Source organism: Mirounga leonina, unplaced genomic scaffold, assembly GCF_011800145.1.
Source record: "Mirounga leonina isolate KUSES-001 unplaced genomic scaffold, KU_Mleo_1.0 Mir_174, whole genome shotgun sequence".
NCBI classification, from domain to species: Eukaryota; Metazoa; Chordata; class Mammalia; order Carnivora; family Phocidae; genus Mirounga; species Mirounga leonina.
The window spans coordinates 2,070,298-2,096,064 of record NW_023270451.1 but is presented as its reverse complement, the minus strand read 5'-3'; the positions used below and the strand labels follow the sequence as shown (position 1 = coordinate 2,096,064).

At 44.5% G+C, this 25,767-nt stretch overlaps 1 long non-coding RNA gene across 1 annotated transcript in view; it reads right to left on the bottom strand.

Moving 5' to 3' along the window:
• Window positions 1-1,093, bottom strand: part of LOC118020628 — a 45,340-nt gene extending 44,247 nt beyond the window's left edge. Inside the window, exons 1-2 of the long non-coding RNA XR_004681966.1 lie at window positions 910-1,093; window positions 86-221 (exon numbers count right to left, since the gene is read on the bottom strand). This is a non-coding gene — a long non-coding RNA (uncharacterized LOC118020628). The remainder of the gene's footprint in view (window positions 1-85; window positions 222-909) is intronic.
• Window positions 1,094-25,767: the final 24,674 nt, after the last annotated feature.

Below are 25,767 nucleotides of genomic sequence, written 5' to 3'. Positions count from 1 at the left end.
TCTGTGGCTTTTTACATTTCCCCACATGCTTCTGCTGCTCGGGATGACTTAGAACTGCAGTTCAAGATTCTCAAATGAGGGAGACCTGGGATGAGAAGAAGGGGGCATCACAGAATGGGGGTACCCCAAATTCGAGCCAGCATCCCGTCACTCCTCTTCTTCACCCTCCTCAAACCATCCGTTCCCCTGTTCTTGAATTTCTGGGTCCTGCTGGGGTGTCTCTAAACATCATAAGAGAGGAGTGCTGGGTTGGTCAAGACTCTCAACTTTGTACAAACCCGCTTGCCCTGCCCGGAGTCTCAGTGCCCAAGAGCACACCCTCCCCACCCCCACTGTGCCTTCAGCTCAGATTTGAACCGCAGACAGCAGCTTGCCCAAGGCTACTCTAAAGACACTCCTATTCCAAAGGGTCCCTCGCTGACAGAGAGGAGTGGCAAGAAGTGGTGGCTGGCGAACCGAGGCCGTGATATGAGGAACTGACTGTACTGGGACACCGGCTACAACTCAGCACTTTTAGCTGGAGACTGAGGCACTCAGGGTCCGTTATAGCCATTAGCTTTCCCTTCAGGCATTTATTTATCTAACAAACTCTCAGAGCCAAGCTTCTGTCAGACCCCCTCACTGCTTCCTGCCTCCCTGAGGTTCAGGCAAGTAGCCCCCTTATCCAGCACCATAGTCAGAAGCACCCCCAGAACCTAGGATGCAGCTTAATCGGAACCCTTACCACCCCGGACAGCCCCAAGCCCAGACCACACGGCAGGAGCAAGGACTTCCTGCGTGGAGGGGGGCAAGGTACTTCATGCAGGAATATGCAGAGTTCTATTGCAGCATATGTGATACAGAGAGGGTAGATGCTTTTATAGCTGTTTCAGTAGTCTTCACGACAACCTGTGAGATAATGATTCTTACCTGCTTTACCGCTCAGTAGAAGCCCAAGGAGGACACATACCCAGGACGTAGGAGGCAGTAAATGCAAAAGCATTTGTGTGCAGGCCTCAAGCTTGGGGGCTGGGGGATGTTGACTGCTCATCAGTGGCAAATGTGTGCAGAGAAGTAGGTGCTACAGAAATCCCCTGATGCCTGGTGCTCATCACATCAAAGGGCGGGCGGGAAGTCCTGATCCATGCAAGAACATAGATGGCCCTTGAAAACATTAGCTTAAGCGAAGGCCACACGGTGTATGATTCCATTTATACAAAAGGTCTGAGACAAGCAAATCCATAGAGACAGAGTGTAGATTTCCTGTTGCTGGGGCTGAGGCCAAGGGTGAATGCTGAGTAAGTGTGAACGGGTAAGGGTCTCTTTCTGGGTGAGAAAAATGTTCCGGAACTAGATAGTGGTTATGGTTATACTGAAAACTACTGAATTGTATACTTTTTATGGTATGTCAAAAAGAAAAAAAAATCCAAGCGTGAAGAAGGTCTTCAAAATCTGGAAGCTTCCCAGGATTCCCTGAAGTTCCTAGAATAACTTGTGCAAGGTCCTCCAACAAGTAAGGGGCAAAGGCAAAATTTAAGTCAAAACCTGTCTGGCTCTGAAAAGCCTGAGGGTTCTCTTCCATCCAATGTCAGGTTCAGCCCATCCCTTAACTCATCAGCAATGCCTGTTAGTGCAGGCTGCCAGGTCCTGCCCTCTTGACATCTCACGTGGGTCCTTCCGCACTGAGGAGTCAGGGCTGGGGTTAGCACAAGATCAGACTGGAAGAGTATATTGGCAATGTGGATTAAAGACACCCCGTGGGTGGTTGGGAGAGCCAGGCTGGGGTGCAGGTGGGGGTGCCGCCCTGGAGGGCTGAGGGAAACTTAGAGGCCTGGGGAGAGAGGCAGGACAGGGCTTTTGCATGATCCTGGTACCTGGAACAATGTGCCACCCACGTCCCCCTGGGCACCAGGTCAGGCCTCTGTGAATGGCAGCCACCAGCGAACACCAGAACAATGTGCCTTGGGAACCGGAGCCCCGCCCTCCCCTCAGACACCATCCGGCGTCACGGGCCTGTGAAGCTCAGTCCCCTCCACAGGTCCAGCTGCCCAGCCCCTCATTACCCAGAAGCCATGCTCCCATTTCTGGGCCTTCCTACTGGCTGTTCAGTCTGCCTGGGGCCCTCTTCCCCAGTACAGCTAAACCCCTCACCTCCTTGAATCTTACCTCTTACCCCGGAATGAAGCCTATGCTGACCACTCTATTTCAAATCACGCGCACACACACACACACACGCATGGGCACGCTTGCCTCTGTCTTCATACTCCTCACTCCCAGCTCATCCTTCACTACCGACCTTGGACATCATTTACTGGGGTATGACTTTCGTCATTTATTTTCCATTTCTCCCACCTAGAACATAAACTCCACCAAGTAGACATGTTTGTTTAGTTTGCTGATGTAGCCCAACGGCCCAGATCAGGGCCTGATGTGTGTAATGCTCCATAACACATGCAGACGGACAGAAGAATTAATAGATTTGCCTTTGGTTCTGTAGGTCCCTGATCTACCAGACACCCAGGGACCCACCACATACACATACTTCCCTGAGCACCCTGGGACACCTGCTCTGAGCTCAGCACCAGGACCAGAGTTTGGTGTCAGAGTTTTTCAAAGTCTTTTTTCACCTCTTCATCTCAACCCACACCTGACTCTTTGCTGAGAACATCACCTGAGATTATGACCTCCCCTGCTATCCCCTTACAAAGAGGTCGGCTTTTCTCAGCTTAAATGCACCACCCTAGCGGCTCCTTGTAAAGGAGCACCCTGACTCCGTTCCACTATTTTCCTTCAGCCCCTTCTTTTTTCTTCGAAGCACCTGTTATAACATGAAATTATTGTTTTGTCCTTTACCTGGTTGTGGACTTTCTCCCTCTAGGATATAAGCCCCACCAGGACAGGAACCAGGTCTGTCTCCTTCATTAACCACATCACTTAGCACTTAGCACACACGACAGGCATGCAGTCAATGTCTAAGGAAGGGAGAACGAGATGAAGAAGTGAGGGGACGGGAGGCATCAAGGAGTTCTCGATATTAAGAGGGCCAGGTCCAAGATCTGCTGAAGAGGTTCTGATAATGGAACCTTGGTGTGGAGGAAAGCGGGGGGTCCTGGTCCGCAGGAAACAGGAATGGCAAGAGCAAAATCCAAGCATGCCGTCTCTTGCTAGATGAAGGGATTCATGATGGCTAACCAGGGTCCACCCTGTGGACACAAGATGGCAGCCAGAGAGCAACTCTTCCAGTCCAAAGGGTGATCACATGGTTTCCCTGATCTTCCAAATAAATCCAAGCTAGTCCATGGAGTGATATCAAAGGCAGCGTTTTCTCCACGTTTAGCATCGCGAACTTGTACTGAGCACCAGCCCTCCACTAAAGGCTCACCGTGCACTCCCAGTCTCCGTCTCACCGTAACCATGTGACCTAGCACTCACCGTTCCCATTTCGCAGATGAGGAGCCTGTCGAGTACTTGGGGAGTGTGGATCAGCACTCGGGCGGCCTGGTTCCAAAACCTACAGGCTTAACCACTGCATTTTACGGATTCCTTCCCCTGCCACTTTCTTCGTAAAAGAACTCCCTGTAGTTCAGTTGACAAGGATAATATCCCAGCATTTCTGTGCTCAGAGCCGTTTATAAAGCCAGCCCTGCGGTCCATGCGAGGGAGCTTCTAGCTTGCAACAGTGAGCAGGGATTCTTAAAAAAGAAAAAAGCTATGGTCGACAATTGCCTATACGTTACTTTATTTCTAATTTTCCTCCCGTTGGAAACGTGTCCTTTTCTTCCCATTCTGTGAAAATGGGAAAAGCCACAGAGTGTCAGCTCTGGTCACCAGCTCCTCTGTGTGGTTGGGGCCCCTCCTGAGCCACCTGCTGTAAGGAAAGTGAAGTCGACGAGGATGAGGTCGACGAGGATGAGGCCTTAGGAAAGGGTTTTCACATTGCGAACATCTCCCGGTGCATCACTTACTTCTCCTTTCCAAAAATAGGACTTTTATTCAGATCTACTTTGTTCTCCTTCAAAGAGAAACTGCATTTGAATAAAATCTTAAGTACCACCTGCGGCGCTTTGGCCCATGCACACTGGAGTTATTTCTGCACCAGAGGACAGTGGGGTTGGGGCAGGGGGAGCAGCCTCCTGCAAAGTTTTACTTAAGATGTTCTGAATTTCAACTTGAGCCACTGTGTGTGACTCCCGTCCACCTTAAGTGCTGGCTCTGCGGGAAGCTTTCTAGGATGTGCCAAATTCTTTTCCAAGGCCATCGGAGGCAGGTGCTTGTGGGGACTCTGTATCTATTTAACAAACAGAATATGGTTAAAAGAAGCATCTAGAGCAACCCAGAAATGGAAGAAAAAAGGGGGCAGGGAGAGACGAACTTAGCACATCTAAAACCTAGAGGCTGGAAGAACTGGTTGATGGAAGAGGGTGCGACAAGACATCTCCAAGGTGTGGGGGCCTCACATTGGCAAGAATAGGAAATCAAAGGGACACCTACTTCCTCTCTGAAGCTGAAGCCCACACTGACCCTTATGAGAAAGGCAGAAGGTGATTCCAACCTCATCTCTTTGCCTTGAACTTGGAAGTAACCGCTCCCCCTGCTTGTTCTCGGAACCCCCCCCCCCACCAGGTGCTCCAGGAGAGTGGTTCCTGGTCTTCTCCCTAGATGACAAAGCAGGGTAGCTGGACGCTACTCTGAGGGAGCCCTGCAACGGAACTATAATGAACCAAGCCCCCAAAGCAAGCCATCTAAAGCCCAGGCCTATTCTAAAACCACTCTGCCACCTGACCAAAAGCCACATGGCCTGAATAGATCCAAAGCAGATTCCTCATGGAGGAAATCCTCTGAGAGTGAACGCTTCTCTTTAAAATCTTGATCTTCCACGAAGGGGAGAGTGTCCTCGAATATCCAAAACAGGGCTTCTCAGTGTGGTCTCGGGACCATCTGTATCTGAATCAGCTAGGGTACCTATTAAAAATCCTGAGTCGTGGGCCCACTCTCAGACCTACTAAACCAAATTCCCCAAGGGCCAGACCTGGGATTTGCATTTTGCGGATTTTCGGGAGTCCAAGGCATACTAGAGTTTGGGACTCACTAGATTTGAGAATTCAACACTCAGACTCTTTCTTAGAAAAATCTGGCCCAGGTGAGAGCCAAGCATTTTTGGACCAGTATTTTTTTTTCCAAGCTCCCTCCTTGTTATGCTAACAGGCACCCGGGAAGTGGCAGGTTCATTACGGAACAAAAGATCTGTACACTGAGCCCAGACTGATGGCATCCAGTTCACCGAAACACCTCTGCCTTGCTCACAGTGCCCTTGGCCGTGTGACGGTAGCTTGCTCTGAACAAAAGGAGCAGAGAGACAAGGTGTGCAGGTGAATCTGAGTTGTGCTTGCGATTGCCGTGGAAACCGCAGCCTTCATCACTAGACAGGATCCCTGCTGGTCCATTTTAAAAGCCCCTGCCTCTGCTTGCTTCACACTGGAAATCCTGCATTCCTGGGACACGGCTCTGAGGGTTTATAAACGTGTATCCACAACAGAAGCAAATAGGCAATTGTGCTTTCTCTACCGCTCTGTGTTCTCGGTAAGAATCCTCCAAAAGCATCTCTGCGGAATCCAAACAGGATGGAAATTCTTCTCATCTCTTGGCGCCCATCTCATCTTGCCTCTTGCTTGGAGGGGAATAGGAGGGGCTGAGTGTGGGACTGCCATCATTCATTTGCCTTCCTCCCTGCCCTTCTTCGTTCACAGGCCTAATAAACGCATCCACACTGGGATTTTAATTAGGTTGAAATTTTAAGGCATTGTTTATTTTGTAGTGAGTGGAGAACTTTTAAAAGGCTGCATATGAGGGAAACAACGCCACATTTTTGTTCGAGGAGCCTAAATGTTACTGTTGACTGGGCCATGCACAGTGAGCACTGTATCTTACATTATGAATCAAACGTTCTATCTTTGCCTAAAAATGGTAAAATCACAGTAGCTAGAAGCATATGTGCTTATCACATAGGAAACAAGGCTCAGTGGTTGTGTTCTTTACCAAGGGGAACTCTCCACATTCCAGAGTCAGGAGGGCCTTCCCCCTTCCAGGCTCAGAAACCTGAGTGCTCCCTGAGTATGTTAACCTCCTCAGAGACAGACTCACATCCACTAAGCCCCCAAAACTGAAGGCCAGCTTGCTCATTGGCAATGAGAAATACCTCACAGGAACAGGAACATGCGTATTACATAACCAGTCTTTTCTCCCCCAGTGGCCAACCTACAGGGGAAGCCAAGGAATACAGTGGTCAGAATGCCATTTTGTTCATTTATAATCAGGAAAAAAAATTTTTTTAAACCACTATATGGAATGGAATACTAAAAGCCCTGGTAGTACATCCATTTCTGTAGGCAGCACTATAGAGGAAGTCAGATAATAATCAGAGATTGCCTGAAGAGCAGGAAGTCAGAACAAAGAGAGTTGTTCAGATAAAGCCAATGCTTAATGGCATCAGGCTAGGATAGCCTGATGCTTCCACCTACATGACGGACCGGCCCAGCCAATAGAAGGGGGCTAGTCTCTTTCCCCTGGACAATGCTTGGAAGAACCCTGCCAACTGGCCCCGGTGACTCAGTTTTCTACACTTCAAGCTCCTGATGTTCACATTATTTCTTCAGCTCTGATTAATGTCCATCGTTAGCGTCTTGCAGGCTGGGCAGCAATCGTCTTTCAAAACGGCTTTGAAATGCATACACAGTGTTCTATATTCTGTACCCTATTGTGTTGATGTCACAGTTGAACTCTGTGCCAACTACCGTAGTTCAATTTCTTTTTTTTTTTTTTTAAAGATTTTATTTATTTGGGAGAGAGACAATGAGAGACAGAGAGCATGAGAGGGAGGAGGGTCAGAGGGAGAAGCAGACTCCCCGCCGAGCAGGGAGCCCGATGCGGGACTCGATCCCGGGACTCCAGGATCATGACCTGAGCCGAAGGCAGTCGCTTAACCAACTGAGCCACCCAGGCGCCCCCACAGTTCCATTTCTTGAGGGCAACCTCTCTGGAGCTCCAGATGGGTGGGCAACATTTCTGAGTACAACATTCTATTTCTTCTGAGTTGCAAGTGGCTCCAGCTGCATTTGAAAAGATGGTAATAAAGTCATGATCCATCTCTTCCTTTGCATGGATTTGGTTCAGACAGTGAGCAGGGCTGAGCCACCTCTGAATGCCAATGTAGGGACATCAGTAGTTGCTTTAGAGATGCTCCCTTCCTTATTGCACTGGTTTGCCTTCTCCCCCAGTCACTGTCTGTCCAACACAGTTACCCATTTGGCAAATGCTTGTGTCTTTTTTTTTTTTTAGAAGGCACACAAGTGGGGGGGCAGGGCAAGGGAGACGAGGGAGAGAGAGAGAATCTCAAGCAGGCTCCATGCCCAGTGTGGAGCCCAACTGGGGGCTCAATCTTACGACCCTGAGATCATGACCTGAGCCAAAATCAAGAGTCAGATGCTTAATTAACTGAGCCACCCAGGCGCCCTAGTGAATGCTTGTGTCTTAAGGGCTGGGGTCAGATGGGGTCATTCGGGGTGGGTAGGATAAAGCAGAGGGAGTGCAGATGGGGACATAGGTTCCCTGGGGCCCCTCTGGGGAGGCTCAGTAAAGAATTTTTTAAATTCAATTTGTTCTGTTAATTTTTGTTTTAGTTTGTTGGACTGAACATCTATTGCATGAATATAAGTGATTTTGCACATAATTTATTCACGTTCAGGTAAATTCTAGTAAGCAAAAAGAAAGGGGGAATACACGTTATATAACCCCTAGGGGCCATTTGCTCTTTTTAGCTTACTGGGGGAAAGAAGCTAGGGACTCAAGTTCTTCTGAAAACATTAGCCTGGAATGAAGCTACCACTCAAAAATGAAGGATTAGGCCAGGGCAACAAATGGAATGTAAAAGACAAACAAACAAATAGACAAACGGGGTTGCTCAATCCTTAGATTTCAGAGATGGGTGGGGTGGGGACAGTAAGGGATGGGAACCTATTTGAGGGGTCCAGGCTCTACTTTCCTCTGGCCTTTGATCCTTTACTTAAGCATGTGGGTCTCACATTGTGGAGCCGAGCCCTCTAGTCTTGGCTGCAAGGGCACCATTAGGGTTTCCGTATGGAAAGTGTGAACACAGTGTTCAGCATTCACCTTAGAGAGACAGCAGACCCTGGAGTGGCCCTTGCCTCTTCTGGAGGGTATTGGCGAGGCGCTGTGGCAATCTAAAGGCATGAAGAATTCCAGCCTAGGCTGGTGTCAACTCCAGAAAATTGGGGATCCAACCTGAATGAGAACAAAGGAGTCTTAAGATTCTACTGAAAAGGTTTGGGGTTGGTGAACCTGATCCATTCTCTGTATTGAGAGCTGTGCTGGGGTGGGCTGATGAATGAGGACATGACCCCAGGGACCTCTACCGAGCTGGTGGGACCTCTCCAGCTCTGGAGTGAGCCAGAGAAGGAGAAGATTTGATATGCCGCAGGATCTACCGAAGTTAAAGCCTAGGAGTTAAGGAGAGGCATCCCAGATAAGCAAAAGGATAATTTACCAACTGTAGGCCACAAAACATAAAGATCCCAGAATCTTAAACTTTGCCATCTAGAAACACGATGATGCTGCATTGGCTTCAGGATTCCTATAATGGATGTTAAAAAGAACTGAATTAATAAGTATGTTCTGAACCATTACTAAACTTCTATGTGGGGGTGAAGGAGAAAGTAAGGTAAAATGCAGAGACTGAGAAATTTTTATCATGTGGATGTACCAGCGTTTTATTTCTTTTTTAAGCAGAACCGTTGGAACTACCCAAGTTATATATATATAAACACAGCAGAAGAAAGCTACACTAGCTACTCAGTCTTTCCATCTTACATATGAAAAGACAAGTTAGGATTGCCAAGCGTAGGAAGAAAACCAGCGATAAGAAAGAGAGACCAAGATAAATAATTGGAAAAACAGAATAATTCAGGAAACAAAGCAATGAAAATCCTCAGAGCGATTAGCTATTCATAAGGCAAGGTTAAGGTACTATAAATAAGGAGAAAACGGAGAACAGAAAGAACCATTAGAAATTATCGGTTGCTGATGTAAAAAATGCAATAGAAGAATGGAAAAGTTAAGAAAATCTCTCAGACCTTAGAGCAAAAAGACACAGAGATACAGAAAAACTGAAATTCAAGAGACAATTTTATGTTTCATGTATTTTACCACAATTAAAAAAAAAAAAAAAGATGAGACAAGACTAATTCAGCAAGCCCAGCATGCAACAAATGAAACTTCAAGAGAAAACAGAGATCATACAGAAGAGAAAACTAAGCGAAGAAATAATGAAAATCTTTTAAAGCCAAGAGGTCACAAATCCACAAGTTGAAAGGAGCTATTAAAGCCTCAGTTCAAGAATTTAAAAATATCTGGGGGCGCCTGGGTGGCTCAGTTGGTTAAGCGACTGCCTTCGGCTCAGATCATGATCCTGGAGTCCCTGGATCGAGTCCCGCATCGGGCTCCCTGCTCGGCAGGGAGTCTGCTTCTCCCTCTGACCCTCCTCCCTCTCATGCTCTCTGTATCTCATTCTCTCTGTCTCAAATAAATAAATAAAATCTTTAAAAAAAAAAAAAAAAAGAATTTAAAAATATCTGTTCCTAAACACATTACTATGAACTTTACACCAAACATAAAGCGAACATCTTAAATCTTCCAGAAAGTAAAACCAAGTCAGCCACAAAAGAACAAGCCAGACTAGCATCTGATTTCTCATTAGTAATAGTGGCTGCTGGAAAACAATGGCCTTATGCTTTCAAATGTCAAAGGGAAAAGACTTTTTGACCTATTGTGGTAAGATGATATCTTGAAGTATTCATCTGTATGTTTCCTGTGTGTTTCTTTCCCCCTTTACTTATTTGAATCCCTAGGGCCTGTTTTTCTACCACTCAGTCCCACTCAGAGAGTCATGAGTCACCCACTTTGGAAGCAGCAACAAAGAGTATAAATTAAAAGGAAAAAGCCTTTAGACAAAGGATCGGACAGAAAGATAGATCAACATGCTTGCAGAGCTAGCTTTTCCACTCCAAAGACTAGGCAAAATATTAACTGGAGAAGGGAAGAAACAGGCAGAGGGACTACCTCACAAAGGAATGAAGAAAACTCCAAATTTAAGAAGGGAATTGGTAGGATGGGGAAAGCCTCTCATCACAGGTATCAATCGGCTGCCTGGAAACTGATTTGGTGCTGAGCTGTCCACACCGGTTGCAGTCTCTGGTGAAGAGCTCCGCCACCCTTCTCATCTAATGGCTGGTGATCACCCACTGAGTGTCCAGTTGGGGATGGGACACTTATTAGCACAAGGGACTATCCACTGTCTAATGGGGTACACCTGAGACATTTTGTGGGGTTTTGGTGAAGTGAATAGAAAGCATTTTCCTCTGATCAAGACAAGGCTGTCCAAAACCAGTTGAAAATTGCCCTATTCCAGTTACACTTGAATACTATACCCAACCAAACTATCAAATGCACTGACAAAACCGAGATATTTTGAGATATTTCATATCTCACTTTAACACCATTGTTAGGAAATTACTTGATCTCTTTTAGCAAAATTGGGAGGGAACTGAGAAAGAGGAAGTTATGGTGTTCAGGAAGTAGTAGATGCCACAGAAAGCAACGGTGAAGGTAAGTTCCAGTATTCCAGAGTCGTAGCTGCCATTCGGGCCTAGAAAATAAGCCATTTTTTTTTTACTTTTTTTTTTTAAGATTTATTTATTTATTATTTGAGAGAGAGAGAGTGAGCATGGGCAGTGGAGGGGCAGAGGGAGAGAGAGAATCTTAAGCAGACTCCATACTTAGCGCAGAGTCCAACGCAGGGCTCAGTCTCACAACCCTGAGATCATGACCTGAGTTGAAACCAAGAGTCAATGCTTAACTGACTGAACCACCCAGGCGCTCCAAAAAGAACCCATTCTTAAAGGAGCAGAAGGATGGAGCCCTCTGGAACAGAGGGAGCTCTTTGGGAGGGTGGTCTCTATTAAAAAGGTGATCTTGATGAAAAAGGTGGTAGATGCACTGAATTTTTGTGTCCCCCTGGAAATTCATGTGTTGAAACCCCATTCCCCAATGTGATGGTATTAGGAGTTGGAGCCTGTAGGAGGTAATTAAGATTAGATAAGGTTGTGACGGTGAAGCCCTCATGAATAGGGTTGGTGCCCTTATGAGAGTCACGAGAGCTTGCTTCCTCCTCTCTGCTCTCCATCATGTGAGGACACAACAAGGACAGTCTGCAACCCAGGAGAGGGTCCTCACCAGAACCCAGCCATACTGGCACCCTGATGTTGGACTTCCAGCCTCCAGCACTGTGGGAAATACGTTTCTGTTGTTTAAGCCACCCCGCCTATGGTGTGCTATTACAGCCGCGTGGACTGACAAGACAGATGGTATGATGGGATAGATGGTATAATGGAAAGGATCAGCCAAAGTGAGTGCTTTAAGGGGGCTGGGGGGAGGGCATTTAGAAACTTAAAAATAAAACTCCACAAGAAAAAGATACCTAAATATACAGCAAACTCAAATGCATAATGGTTTTAAGAAATTTTTAAATTGTAAGAAAAGAAAATCCATTTGACTTTGAGGAAAAGAAATCCTCCTGCTGATCCTGAGTTTATGTCATTTGGCCCAGTACAGAACTGAAAGTATTTCAGGCACATAAGTTGGGCCAGCATTTGCACGGGCCGACTCACACAAAAACTGCTTTTCTGGCTTGCAAGGAAGACTTGACTGTGGTAGCAGAACAGAATGCAAATTGGTAATCATGATAATGTAAAAGGATAGTTGACAGAAGGAGGGCCATGGCAGGAGAGGGGAGAGCCAGAGGAAAGAACGGGGCACCGATATATTTTACTAAGCCGGAAGCAATAGAAAAATGCTAAGAGTTGGTGACACAAGAAACAGAGGTACAGGTAAATTGCCTTTAGTTACAAAGGAAACCAATGGAAAAAGAATACAAGCTAGACATCCAAACGTTGACTGTCTTAGTCAGTTTGAGCCGCTAAAACAGACTCTTGTACACTGGAGAGCTTAAACAACAGAAATTCATTTCTCACAGTTCTGGAGGCTGGGAGATGCAAGATCAAGGCACTGGGAGGTCCAGTATCTAGAGAGTGTATTCTTCCTGGTTTATAGAGGGCCATGTTCTTGTTGTATCCTCATGGTGGAGAGAGGGAGGGAAAGAGCAAGAGAGGAAGGGATGGAAGGAGGTGAGAAGAGAGAGAAAGAGAGAGAGAGTTCTTTTGTGTCTCTTCATCTTATAAGGGCACTAATCCCAACACGAGAGCCCACCCTTATGACCTCATTACCTCCCTAAAGGCCCCACCTCCTGACACCATCACATTGGAGATTAGGATTTCAACATACGGATTTGGGGGAACATAAATATTCATTCCATAGCACTGACCCCTGAGGCTGGAGAGAGGTGGAGAGGCTACTGTTTTTTACTATAAACCACTCTATGCTCTTTGTTATTGCGAACACATATTCTTTTGATTAAATATTTTAGATGCATCGGGAATCACCTCCTCCATGAAGCCTTCTCTGACCTCTCCCCACCAGTAGAGTCAGACACTTTCATTTATGCCCTAGTTGTACTTATACCAGGTGTTATGGCCTGGATTGTGTCCCCCAGATGCACATGGGTGGCCCTAACCATCCATGTGACTGTATTTGGAGATAGGGCCTTTAGGGAGGTAATTAAGATTAAATGAAGTCCTAACGGTAGAGTGCTGATTGAACAGAACTAGCTAGTGTCCTTATAAGAAGAGGAAGCCAGACCAGAGCTCTCTCTAACCATGTGTGGACACAGATAAAGGCGGCTGTCTGAAAGTCAGGAAGACAGCTCTCACCAGAACCTGGCCATATCGGTACACTGACCTCAACTTACAGAACTCTCTGGACTTGTGAGAAAACAAATTTGTGTTGTTTAAGCCACCCAGTCGATGGTATTTTGTTATGGCAGCCCAAGGTGACTGGTACACCAGGTACTACCACAGTGATCTGATACATGTCTATCTCTCCTTTTAGAATCTAGACTTCTTGAAAGCAAAGACCCATATTCACATAACTGCCATATATTGAGGGCTTACTAAGTGCCAATCAATGTAAGAGACACAACACGATCTCATTTAATCCTTATAATTTCTCAAGGTCAGAACTATTATCCTCATTTTATAGATAAAGAAACTAAGGTTTGGAGAAATTATAGGGTTTGTCTAAATTCATTAGAACCCATTCCCACCTGGCTCCACATCACCATAATACTGCCTTCCTCGTCATCTGTGTTTCTTTGCCTCCTCACTGTTCCCCACCCACAGCTGGCTTTGAGAGGGTGTTAGTTTCCTGAATAAATGCATTCTAATCTCATTAAAGGAAAAGGACACTGTTTCTCTTTACAATAATGAAATTCCTAAGCTCAATGTTCTTGAACATTCCCACCTCCCACGATAATCAAATAAAATAACATAAAATAAAATAAACTTAAAAGCTCCTCCAGACAGTTTTATCTACATAATTTGTGGAGCTTAGTGCAAATTGAAATTGCAGGGCCTCTTGGTCAAAAGTTATTAAGAATTTCAAGAGCTTCCGGGTTGGTGAACACATGGAGGTGCAGGGAGAGTGGCGAACCCAGAGAGCATGGCAGATCTGAACTCTGCTCCTTCCCACATACCTTGCCCTGTGCATCTCTTCCATCTATTCCTCAGTTAAACTCTTATAATAAACTGGTAAACATTTGCCCATTTTAGACCCACCTTGCATTATTCACAGAACAACCCAGCCTGGTGATCTCGCCCCAGTAATATGTTGAGATATTCTTTTTCCTTTTGCAGCCTCAGTATCCTCCATTGTGTGGTTTATTTAACCAGTTCCTGCTGATGTTTCCAGTCTTTTATTACTACCATAGAGTTACAATGAATTAAAAAAAAAAAAAAAAAGAGGAGGAAGAAGAATTTCAAGATGGCAACAGCAAAGCATTAATAGAAGGGCAGGGCCCTTCTACACACAGGACCTTGGGTAACTGTACAGTCATATGCTCACGAATCCAGCCCCACCCCATGACATCTTCCTCTACCTTTCTTCTGAGATCAGTCTTAGACCCAGTTTCTAGCCACCCCATATGAAATTGTTATTCCCATAATTGTATAGGTTCAGATGGGGTAAGAGTAATTTGGATAGGAGTTCATCGCACACTCATTTCTCTTTTGTTTTTCTGTTCCCTGGAAATGTTTCATTTGCCCATCAAGAACCAGCACTTGAGAAACAGAAAATTCTTAACAGACAATGCAGAGCTGCATTGGTCAACAACAACAAATATTTGTGGAATGTGATAACCTGGTGAAGGGTCTGAGTGCCTATGATCCACATTTTAGAAATTTTCTCCTTTAGAACAGGCAAATACCTAAAACTCCACATAAATATATTACAAAATGAGAAGACATATTAATTACAGGAGATTAGAACATTTGGTCCATTGCCTTACAATCTCCTTAATCTTTGAATATATTTAAGAGTTGGCATCAAAGTTGCCAACCCTAGCAGAATTATTTCATATGGAATACTCCATTTTCGTCTAGTGGTTGTGGAGTATTAAACCAAGAATTGCAAATCCAGTGCCTCTAGGAGCCAGATAAGGACTGTGGCTCAGTGAGATCTGCCAGCTGTGGCCTCGAGCCGCTGGGGAGCACATCCAGATCTCTGCTGCAGCTGGTCCCCTAATCCAGCTGGTTCTTACCCCATAGGAATATGGGCTAATGGGGTCAAATCTTCTGAATTGTCAAGCACAGTCAGAAATGAGTATATCCCAAACTGCATGTGTTAGCAACTAATTTTAATAATTAAAAAAAATATTTTCTGGTCAAATGAAAATTGCCTGGGGGCTAGAAATGGTCATGGGCCCTTAGTTTGAGTCCTATATGACAAAAGACTTCTTTTATCATAGAGCCCTAAGAAACCTAGAGTCCCACAAATTAATCCATCATTCACAAGAATGAGTGGCTAAGATGTCTGAATTGGGAAGAACGAAATTTCTAAGGCAGTGGCTCACAAATTCACCACTCCAGGGGACACTTGGCAATGTCCGGAGACATTTTTGGTTGTCATAACCCAGAGGAGAGTGGGAATGCTACTGTCATCTCATGGGAAGAGGCCAGGGATACTGCTAAACATCCTACAATACAGAGAATAGCCCCACAGCAAATACTCATCCAGCCAAAATAGCAAAAGGGCTGAGGCTGAGAAACCTGTTCTAAGGCAATGATTTACCCTCAGAATGTGTTTCTCAGTCCACAGCTTAAAATGCAGAACCTTGAGGGGAAAGACCTATGCTCTGAAAACTATAAAACACTGATGAAAGAAATTGAAGATGATACAAACAAATGCAAAGATATTCCATGCTCATGGACTGGAAGTACAAATATTGTTAAAATGCCCATACTACCCAAAGGAATCTACAGATTCAATGTAATCCCTACCAAAATACCAATAGCATTTTTTTTTTTTTACAGAACCAGAACAAACAATCCTAAAAGTTGTATGAAACCAAAAAAGACCCCAAATAGCCAAAACAGTCTTGAAAAAGAAGAACTAAGCTGGAGGTATCACAATTCCAGATTTCAAGCTACGTTACAAAGCTGTAGTCATCAAGACAGTATGGTACTGGCACAAAAATAGACACATAGATCAAGAGAACAGAATAGAGATCCCAGAAACTAACCCCACAATTATTTGGTTAATTAATCTTTGACAAAGGAGGCAAAAATACACAATGGGAAAATGACAGTCTCTTCAACAAATGGTGTTGGGAAAACTGGACAGCATACGCAAAAGAATGAAACTGGACCACTTTCTTACACCATACACAAAAATAAACTCAAAATGGATTAAGAACCTAAATATGAGACCTGAACCCATGAAAATCCTACAAGAGAGATCACAGGCAGTAATTTCTCTGACATTGGCTGTAATAATATCTCTCTAGATATGTTCCCTGAGGTGAGGGAAACAAAAGCAAAAATAAACTCTTGGGACTACATCAGAATAAAAAGCTTCTGCACAGCAAAGGAAACAATCAATAAAACTAAAAGATGACCTACTGAATGGGAGAAGATATTTGCAAATGACATATCCAATAAAGGGTTAGTATCCAACATATATAAAGATCTTATACAACTCAACACCAAAAAACAAATAATCCAATTTTTCTGCCCAAAAGTGGGCAGAAGACACAAACAGACATTTCTCTAAAGAAAATGTCCAGGTGGCCAATGGACACATGAAAAGATGTTCATCATCAGGAAAATGCAAATCAAAAACACAATGAGGTATCACCTCACACCTGTCAGATTGGCTAAAATCAAAAACACACGAAACAACAAGTATTGGTGAAGATGTGGAGAAAAAGGAACCCTCGTGCACTGTTGGCGGGAATGTAAACTGTTGCAGCCACTGTGGAAAATAGTACAGAGGCTCCTCAAAAAGCTAAAAACAGAAATAACATATGATTCGGTAATTCCACTGCTGGGAATATGAAAAGAATATTGAAAACACTAATTCAAAGGGATATATGCATCCCTATGTTTATAGCAGCATTATTTACAATAGCCAAGATATGGAAGCAGCACAAGTGTCCATCGATAGATGAATGGATAAAGAAGAGGTATATATATATACAATGGGATATTATTCAGCCATTAAGAATGAATGAAATCTTGCCATTTGCAACAACATGGATGGATCTAGAGGGTATTATGCTAAGTGAAATAAGTCAGTCAGAGAAAGACAAATACCATAGGATTTCACTCATATGTGGAATTTAAGAAACAAAACAAAAGAACAAAGAAAAAAAGAGACAAACTGAAAAACAGACTCTTAAATATAGAGAACAAATGGGTGGGGAATGGGTGAAATACGTGATGGGGATTAAAGAGTATATTTATGGTGAGCGCTGAGTAATGTAGAGAATTGTTAAATCACTCTGTTTTGCACCTGAAACTAATATAACACTGTCTGTTAATTATGCTGGAATTAAAATTTTTAAAAAACAGATGTGAACCAATAGAAAAAAAAAGGTGCAGAACCCTGGACCCTAACCCAGACAATTCAGTTATAAGCTCTGTGGGTAACACCCAAATATGTGTATTTTAGAAATCTTCCCAGGTGATGTTAATACATGCTAAAATTTGAGAGCCACTGAACTGAAATAACAGATTTTAAAGAACTCATTTAAATCTACAGAACTACCACTGTATGCTTAGCAAGGACACATGTTTGATAATAATAGAGAAAACTTTCGCTTTTAAGTTGCAAAACCCTGCACACAACCAAAGCAATAGTATCAGAATAATCCGCCCACGATCACAACCTGTTCCAAAAAGATAGGAGGAGTTATAAAGAAGAACTATTATCACATCCTTACCCTCCAAGCACAGAAGGTAATTTCTTAGATTGCTAAAAGTATTTTTTAAAGTTTATCAACAAGAAAAACAAAACAGCTATAAAAATCACAATTTTAAAAGCAGTCTATATTCCTTAAGCATTGCAAATTCGAGCATTTGAAATTAAAGAGATACAATGAAATTAAAGAGACTACAAACATCCTTACTACCACTTTCGGTACGCATCACAACAACTAGGAAACGAGTTTAAGCTTCATAAAGCAATCTATGTTGTAAATTTGTTTGTCATTTCCCATGAACACTACAATTGTATATTTTAAAGGAAACACTGCCTGGAGCCCTCTCTCTCATGGGAGAAAAGCCAATAGCTACTCTTCTCTTTCTGGCCAGCCAAGTTCCCACTGGTCACAGAAGTGTGTCCCAGCCCTGAAAGATCAAGCACGCGTGGTCACCATCATCCCTAGTGGACATAAATGGAAAACTCAGCCCAGAAGCATAAGCACAGATAAGGGGAGATTTGTCCCAGGGCTGATGCAACAAGACTTTCAAGGCTGTGAACTCAGACAGGAGGTCTGAGAGATGGAGCTTCCTGTGCAGAAATCATTGCCTCATGTGCTAGTGTAAATCTTTTCTGATTTGGAACATAAAAAGCATCTTTGCAGGCCGGCCAGATCACCAAACTCTACAAAGATCTCTAGAAGACCAAGGGAGACAAAAGGGAGCTGTTCCATGCTCCAGCAAACTTAACCTTGTTTATAGACTTTGTGGTGTTCTTTTTCATTGCTTTTGAAGCAAACCAAAGGAAAATCGGTCATGCCTACACCAAATTGTCATTATTGCCTATCTACAAACCCAGATGAGCTTCTGCAGTCTGACCCAACCCAGGGTAGGGGGAAAGGCTGAGAGACACTGCTTACCCTGGGCAGTAGGTCCACGGGGGCTCACTTCCAGAAGCAGCACTATTACCAGAAGTCCACAGAGGAGGCAGAGTCATCAGAGTCTTTAGGACAGAAAAGAACCCTCAGGGGCCTCTCCCTATCTCCCAGCCTCACTCTTAATGACATCCTGGTAATCACATGGGGCCACCCAGCCCTTTATTGGTTTTGGGGACTCTCATAACCCCTTTCAATGCCTATCCTGCATATCTTTCAAGGCTCTCTGCCTCCCTCTCCAAAAGATAAATATTCAGAGCTCATTCTGCCCAGTTCTTTCAGGTAGAGGAGATTGATGCGATAAACTCCCTACCTCTGTAAGGGTTCAGTATATGTTCCCCCAAAATACGCCACTCTGGCATATTGATTATTTTGAATTAAAGGACTTGAGAAACAGCTGGTACAAGGACACTCTGACCCTCTCTGTGCCCCTGAAAGCAGGAAACAAGTCTCTCACATGAAAATATCTTCCCTATACCAGGGGGGTAAAAGACATCCTTATCACCAGAGATAGGGAATTTAGGGCCAAGAATACTGTGTAAACAAACCTTGTCCGACCTCTTTGTCTTATCAATTCTTCACAAATTTATTGTTTGTCTAAAAGGCATACAAGCTTCCTGCTTTGGTTACTTCCTTGAGTCTCATATCTGTGTGGCTCCCATCACATACATACATAATTAAATTTGTTTTTCACCCAAAAACCTAGAAAGGTGGAGGAAAATTATTTTTCTTCCCCTATGCCTCTTTCCAGAAATTATTTACATTATAGATGTTAAAAAAGGTAACACTCCAAAATAATTGATCCCTAAAGGTAAATTTTCAAGGAATAAATCTCCCAAATGGAGATGATCTTATACCCCTCTAATCATCATGGGTAGTCAGAAATGTGAGCCATGGAGAGAGGGAAGGAGAAACTCATAGGGAGATCTTGTAAAGACAGGTCAAGCTGGTGAGTAAACAGTTCTCCATCAAGAAATGGAGATGCCTGGTGGCTCAGTCGGTTAAGTGTCTGGCTTCAGCTCAGGTCCTGATCTCAGGGTCCTGGGATGGAACTCCATGTCTGGCTCCTGCTCATTCTCTCTCTCTCTCTCTCTCTCTCTCTCTCTCTCTCTCAAATAAATAAATAAAATCTTAAGGGAAAAAAAAAGGAGATGCCTTTTCCCAAACTTATACTTGAAAACAAAAAAGTTGGATAGCTTTCTACCTGGAGCTTATGGTTGTAGAGAGCAAGATGGAGTCACTCATGTCAAGCAGAGACTCATGTCAAGCAGTGACATAAATAGCCAAAGGCATTGCAGCTAAGACCAGATATTGCCAAAACCAGTACAGGCTGATGATACCCAGAACTGATTCCCAGCAGAACCAGAGGAGGTCTGCAAAGAGCCGAGAGTGATTAAACTTCTTTAAAAAGGGAGGTTTTTGCAGCAAACTGTCAGACTCTCCGGAGGCTGACCCTTTCATGTCTCACCACACTGAAAAGGCAACTACCACCGAAGGCTCTGCCAGATAGATGTCTGAACACAACAGACAGTCCCCATAACAAGCAGCGCATGCTGCGAGCTGACCCAGACTGGACTATGGCCTCATCTCAACCATGCCCTCATGGACTGACCTCATGTTTGGTCCCTTAACTTCTTACCCTTTATTGTATCTTGTTTGTGTTGTGACTTTGAATTGTGCTTTGCTTTGTGTGACGTGTATGGGGCCAAGTTAAATGCTTAGTGAAATGTCATTGAGTTTGGAATCCCGACCCTGCTTTATAATTATGTTAACCTTGCTTTAGGATTGAACAAAACCAACATTATGGAAACACACAACTCATGTGCTTACCTTCATAGTGTATTCGCGACAACAGTACAAATTCCTTTATCTTCAAAAACAACAATGGCAAATTTTGAAGGAGAGTGCACCTCTACCTGAAAAGGCAGTCAGTTTCCATGACCTTTGCTGGCAGGATGAGGGGAAATCAGAAAATCTGTACATCTCTTGACCTCTCTATGAATCCACTTGCTCATCTATAAAGCTGAACTGCTCCTGCGCACATACCACAGAGATCAGTGGTCTTGTTCACTAATTGTACCTCAACTAACAATCATGGGCTAGGGGCACCTGGGTAGCTCAGTTGTTAAGCGTCTGCCTTTGGCTCAGGTCATGGTCCCAGGGTCCTGGGATCGAGCCCCACATCCGGCTCCCTGCTCCGCGGGAAGCCTGCTTCTCCCTCTCCCACTCCCCCTGCTTGTGTTCCCTCTCTTGTTGTGTCTCTGTCAAATAAATAAATAAAATCTTTAAAAAAAAAAATCATGGGCTGTTCCACAAGGAAGAGTTGTTGTTGTTGCTGTTGTTGTTGTTGTAATAAATATTAAGTTACAGATCTAAGAATGTGGCAGTGTTTGCAAAAGCATGAAGAGAATGATCAATGGACAAGAGCTGTAGCTCAGAGTGAAAATCCAGTGGAGAACCTGCTCTGAGTGCCATTTCCTGCTCTCCAGGTGGTGTGATCCCAGCTAAGACAGGGGAAGCTAGATCCAACATCCCAGGGTGGTTTACAATTGACCACCACTCAGGTGGCCAAGCATTTCCTCAACAGAGAAGGAGAGGAACCCCAGCCTGTTGGGGAGAGTCATGGGTCAAAGATCAACTTTAATCTGAAGCCAGAGACTCATAAGAAAGTTGAGCCTTGAAATGTGTAAGAATGAGTGCTATGCCTGCCATTCAGGAAACAGGTAGAGTGAAAAGAGGAATACAGTGACAAAAGAACTACTTCAGAAGACGAGAGAGATGTAGTAGTTAGGTCACAGTTCTAGCGCTAACTTACCATTCACTGGAAGCTAAGCTGTCTGTAGGCAAGTCTTACTCACGGCCATCTATACCCAACACCTAGAACGACGTGGAGCACGTAGTAGGCACTCCATAAATATCTACCAAATGAATAAATAAATGATTATAGTCTTGAAGAAGTCAAACAATCCTTAGGGACTACCTCTTCATTGATTCTTTCCCTATTTGCCTCGCTGCGTTGCTGCCCAAGTGATGAGATCCTGAGCAGCCCTGGTGAAAGGTGCTGATGACTTCATCAGTGATGATGAGCGTGAGAAAAGGCATGCAGTGCGGCCGTGTGGATGGGGCGCTCGGGGGGCAGGTGGACTGGCCGGCAGTTGAGGCAGAGCCTGGGCTAACTGTGAAGGGACGTACGCCCATGCTGAAGGAGGAAAGGAGAGTTGGTTGCAAGGGCGACAGCGGCAGCAGCCTGACAAGCAGCCAATTTGTTTAAGCGGAGCAGGAAAATGCTATAAGCAGCCCGGTTTCCCCTGGCGTCAGCCTAGGGGCTCGGGAGGGTGAGCTATGAGCCTCAAGTGGAAACACGAGGACAGAGGTAGCAGAGGAAAGCTGCAGAGCTAGGACAGATGGGTCAAAAAAGAAAGCAAGCTGGTGCGGGACTAGCTATTTTGCCTTCCATAAAAAAGAAGAGGAGGAGAGGGTCAGAGAGCAAAAAGAAGAGAAGAGAATCTCCTCCCCAGATCAGACATCCCGGATTTTCCATGACGTTCTCAATTTTGAGTCATTTTATTGTTTTCATCAAAGATTATCTTAGCCTCGGTTCTCTGCAAAATAGACCTTTTGGAATTTGTAAGTTGTTTATTTTTGAATGTGATTCCTGGAGAAATAGGGCAAGACAGGTAAAGGGAACAGGGAAGGCGGGAGAAACCATATACAGGAAACTGAGCCAGCCATTGCTAAGGGCAGCTGGTGCTCCATCCTGCCAGGACCTCCCGAAGAGCTAATGAAAGGCACCTCCAAACTGTCTACCGAGGGGATAATGTGTGGAACTGTTATTAACTTACCCACTCTTCCAGGCTGTGCATGAATAAGCCCAGGGTGGCTTCCTACAGGTAGGTGTGCCTTACCTCAGCATCAGCGAAACCCCAGGCCAAAAGTGAGAGGTTCACTGCCCAGGCTCAAGTGCATCTGCACAAGGCCCATCAAGGCCCGCAGGAAACTGGTCAGTGCAGCAATGGCTGGAGTAGGAGGTGGGGCCAGGAGATGGGGATGTGGGCCACAGCCCACACCTGGATCCTCTCTGATCTGCAGGTGTCCCACTTGTCCAAAGTCCAATCCTTCACAGAATCCCAGTCAAGGTCATGGCTGGCTGCAATCTTTGCAAAGGCTTAATACACAAGGGCTAGTGGGATAAGCTGCAGCTGGTCCCCAAGCCATTACTAATATTTAAGACTTCCCTTCTTATGATATAGATCAGTGGTTCCTAAATTTTACACATTAGAAACATTCGAGCAACTTTTTATTTTTATTTTTTTTAAAGACTTTTATTTGTTTATTTGAGAGAGAGAGAACAAGAGAGAGAAAGCACAATTCGGGCGGGGGGAGCAAAGGGAGAGGGAGAAGCAGACTCCCCACCGAGCAGGGAGCCTGACTCGGGACTCGATCCCAGGACCCTGAGATCACGACTGAGCCAAGAGTGGCAGATGCTTAACCAACTGAGCCACCCAGGCGCCCCTTGAGCAACTCTTTAAAACACTGATGCTGGCGCGCCTGGGTGGTTAGTCAGTTAAGCGTCTGCCTTTGGCTCAGTCATGAACTCAGGGTCCTAGGATCGAGCCCCGCGTCGGGCTCCCTGCTTGGTGGGGAGTCGGCTTCTCCCTCTCCCTCTGCCTGTCTCTCCAGATTGTGCTCGCTCTCTCCCTCTCTCTGAAATAAATAAATAAAAATCTTTAAAAAATAAAAAATAAAATAAATAAAATAAAACCCTGATGCCTAGGCTACAATCCAGATGGTAAATCAGTAATTATCTAAATTAGAAAATTAACATAGTGACTATACTTAACAATACTGTATTGCATATTTGAAAGTTGCTGAGAGAGATCTTAAAAGTTCTCATCACAAGAAAAAAATTTGTAAGTATGTGCAAGGATGGATGTTAACTAGATTTATTGTGGTGATCATTTTGTGACATATAGTTATCAAATCATTATGTTATACACCTGAAACTAATATAATGTTATATGTCAATTATATCTCAATTTTTTTAAAAAAAACCACAGTTAGGAAAAAGAAAACTAACAACAACAATAACATTACTTAAGCTGCAGATAGTACTCAAATTTCACCAGTTGCCCTCTACTGTCCTTTTCTTGTCCAGGATGCAAGTCAGGGTCAAGTACACTCAGTTGTCCACTGTCCTTAGTCTCCTCTAATCTGTAACACTTCCTCAGTCTTTCCTTATCATGACCTTGACACTTGGAACTTGTAAGTAAATCATTTATTTGGGAATGTGATTCTGGGAATATTGATTAGCTATTCTATGGAATGTTTCTCGATTTGGGTTTTTCTGATATCTCATGATTACATTGAGATTATACATTTCTGCCGAGAACATCTTAGAAAGAATATTGTAAGAATCTCGTGCATCATACCATGGTTATATGATGTTGCTGTGTCTTATTGGTGGTGATGCTAACCTTGATCACTTGGTGAAGGCAATGTCTCCTAGTTTTCTCTAGTGTAAATTTATAATTTTCCCCCTTGTAATCAATATATTTCTTGCAGGGAGATTCTTTGAAACTATGCAAATATCCTGTTTCTCCTTATACTTTACCCACAGTTCTCAGCATCCATCAATGGTTCTTCTTTTTTTTAAGAATTTATTTATTTATTTGAGAGAGAGAGTGAGTGAGAGAGAGAGAGAGCACAAGTGGGGGGAGGAGCAGAGGGAGAGGAAGAAACAGAGGGAGAGGAAAGCAGACTTTCCACTGAGCAGGGAGCCCAATGTGGGGCTTGATCCTGGGACTCTGGGATCATGACCTGAGCTGAAGGCAGATGCTTAACCGACTAAGCCACCCAGGCGCCCCTCCATCGATGGGTCTTACCTGCCACACTTATTACTGTGGTGTTTGTCACATTCTTCATTCCTTCCACATTTATCAACTGGACTGGTAATCTAAGCAAGCACTGTATGACTTGCCTTTAAATAACTATAAAGTTTTAACAGCCCTGGAGAAAGGGGCTGGTCTGAGGCTTGAATTAAAGGAATAAGTGAGAGGGGCACCTGGGTGCCTCAGTCGGTTAAGCATCTGGCTCTTGATTCAGGCTCGGGTCATGACCTCAAGGTCATGAGATCAAGTCTCCTATCTGGCTCCACACTCAGTGTGGAGTCTGCTTGTCTCCCTCTCTCTCTCTTTCTCTCCCCCCCCCCAAATAAATAAATAAATGAAATCTAAAAAAATAATAATAATAAAGTGAGAAACAGAACTGCTGGCCTGCTGGTATGAGAAGAACGAAATCTTTGCCAGTGGTTTTCATTTAGGACTAATACTTTTGCTTGATATGGGGGGCAGCCAGAGACGAGGCATCAATCAACCATAAGAGTGAAATGCGTAGTCTGGAAGGGTTTGGGGTATGAAACGTAACAGAGCAGTGTCTAATATGGCAACAAAACAAAAACAGGCTGGCAGGGTGCGGGATGGTCGGTATGTGATCTCTGTGTCAAAAAGGAACACATGTATACAAATGTCCCAACATAAGACCAGAAAGAGAAGGAAGACATAAGGGTACCAGCTTCAGAGTCACAGAACAAAAGCAAAAGAGAAAAAACTGAACTTGATACATCTGCTCAAAAGAAAACAGAGAAGTCATCCGAGGTGATTGAAAAAAAAGTGGGGGAATAGCTGTGAGGAGAGACTCAGGAAGAAATGAAGAAATAAGAATTTTAGGTCACAGTGGGTGAACCTGGCAAAGGACACTAGGAAAATTGGCCAGAGGTGGAAAACTCCTGAACCAGGAAGAGAGGGGTAGGTCCCGCAGCTTAGGAGTCTGGCTGTGCCGATTCACTCAGGAGTCTAGAAAGGGGTCAAAGGCAGAGGAGGAATGGAAGAAGGGCAAATGTACTATAAAGGGCACCTTAGCCATGAGTCTTTTAGCTACAAGGATAACTCAGTTCAAACCACCCTAAGCAAACACAGAGGCTCTTTTGGCTTCCATAACTGGGAAGCTCAGGGCTCACCAGCCTTCAAGGCTCCCCGTTCCCAGGCCTTTGTCTCTGCTTCTCCTCCCCAGCCCTGTATCTCTCGCTTCTTCTTTCTTCTGGGGCTTGGCCACGTGGCCTCCCAGCTCAGGTGGGCCTCCTCTGTGCAGACAGGAAAGATGGCTGCCCGCATCTCAAAGCTTTCATTGAGCTTTTCAAAGCTTTTCAAAGAGAATGCCTATAAAAAGCTTTTGAGGCATTTACAGTAGTGGAGACGGGCCAAGCATTACTGCTCTCCTAGGAAAGCAGTGGCTCGCAGACTGTTGCAGAGAGCGAGCTTCAGAAGAGTCAGTGGGAGCCTGCCAGCCGGGCAGCAGGGGCCCCGGGGGCTTGGCAGCCAGCTGTCCTTCTCAAGACGCTGCCCTCCGCCCTTGCCACC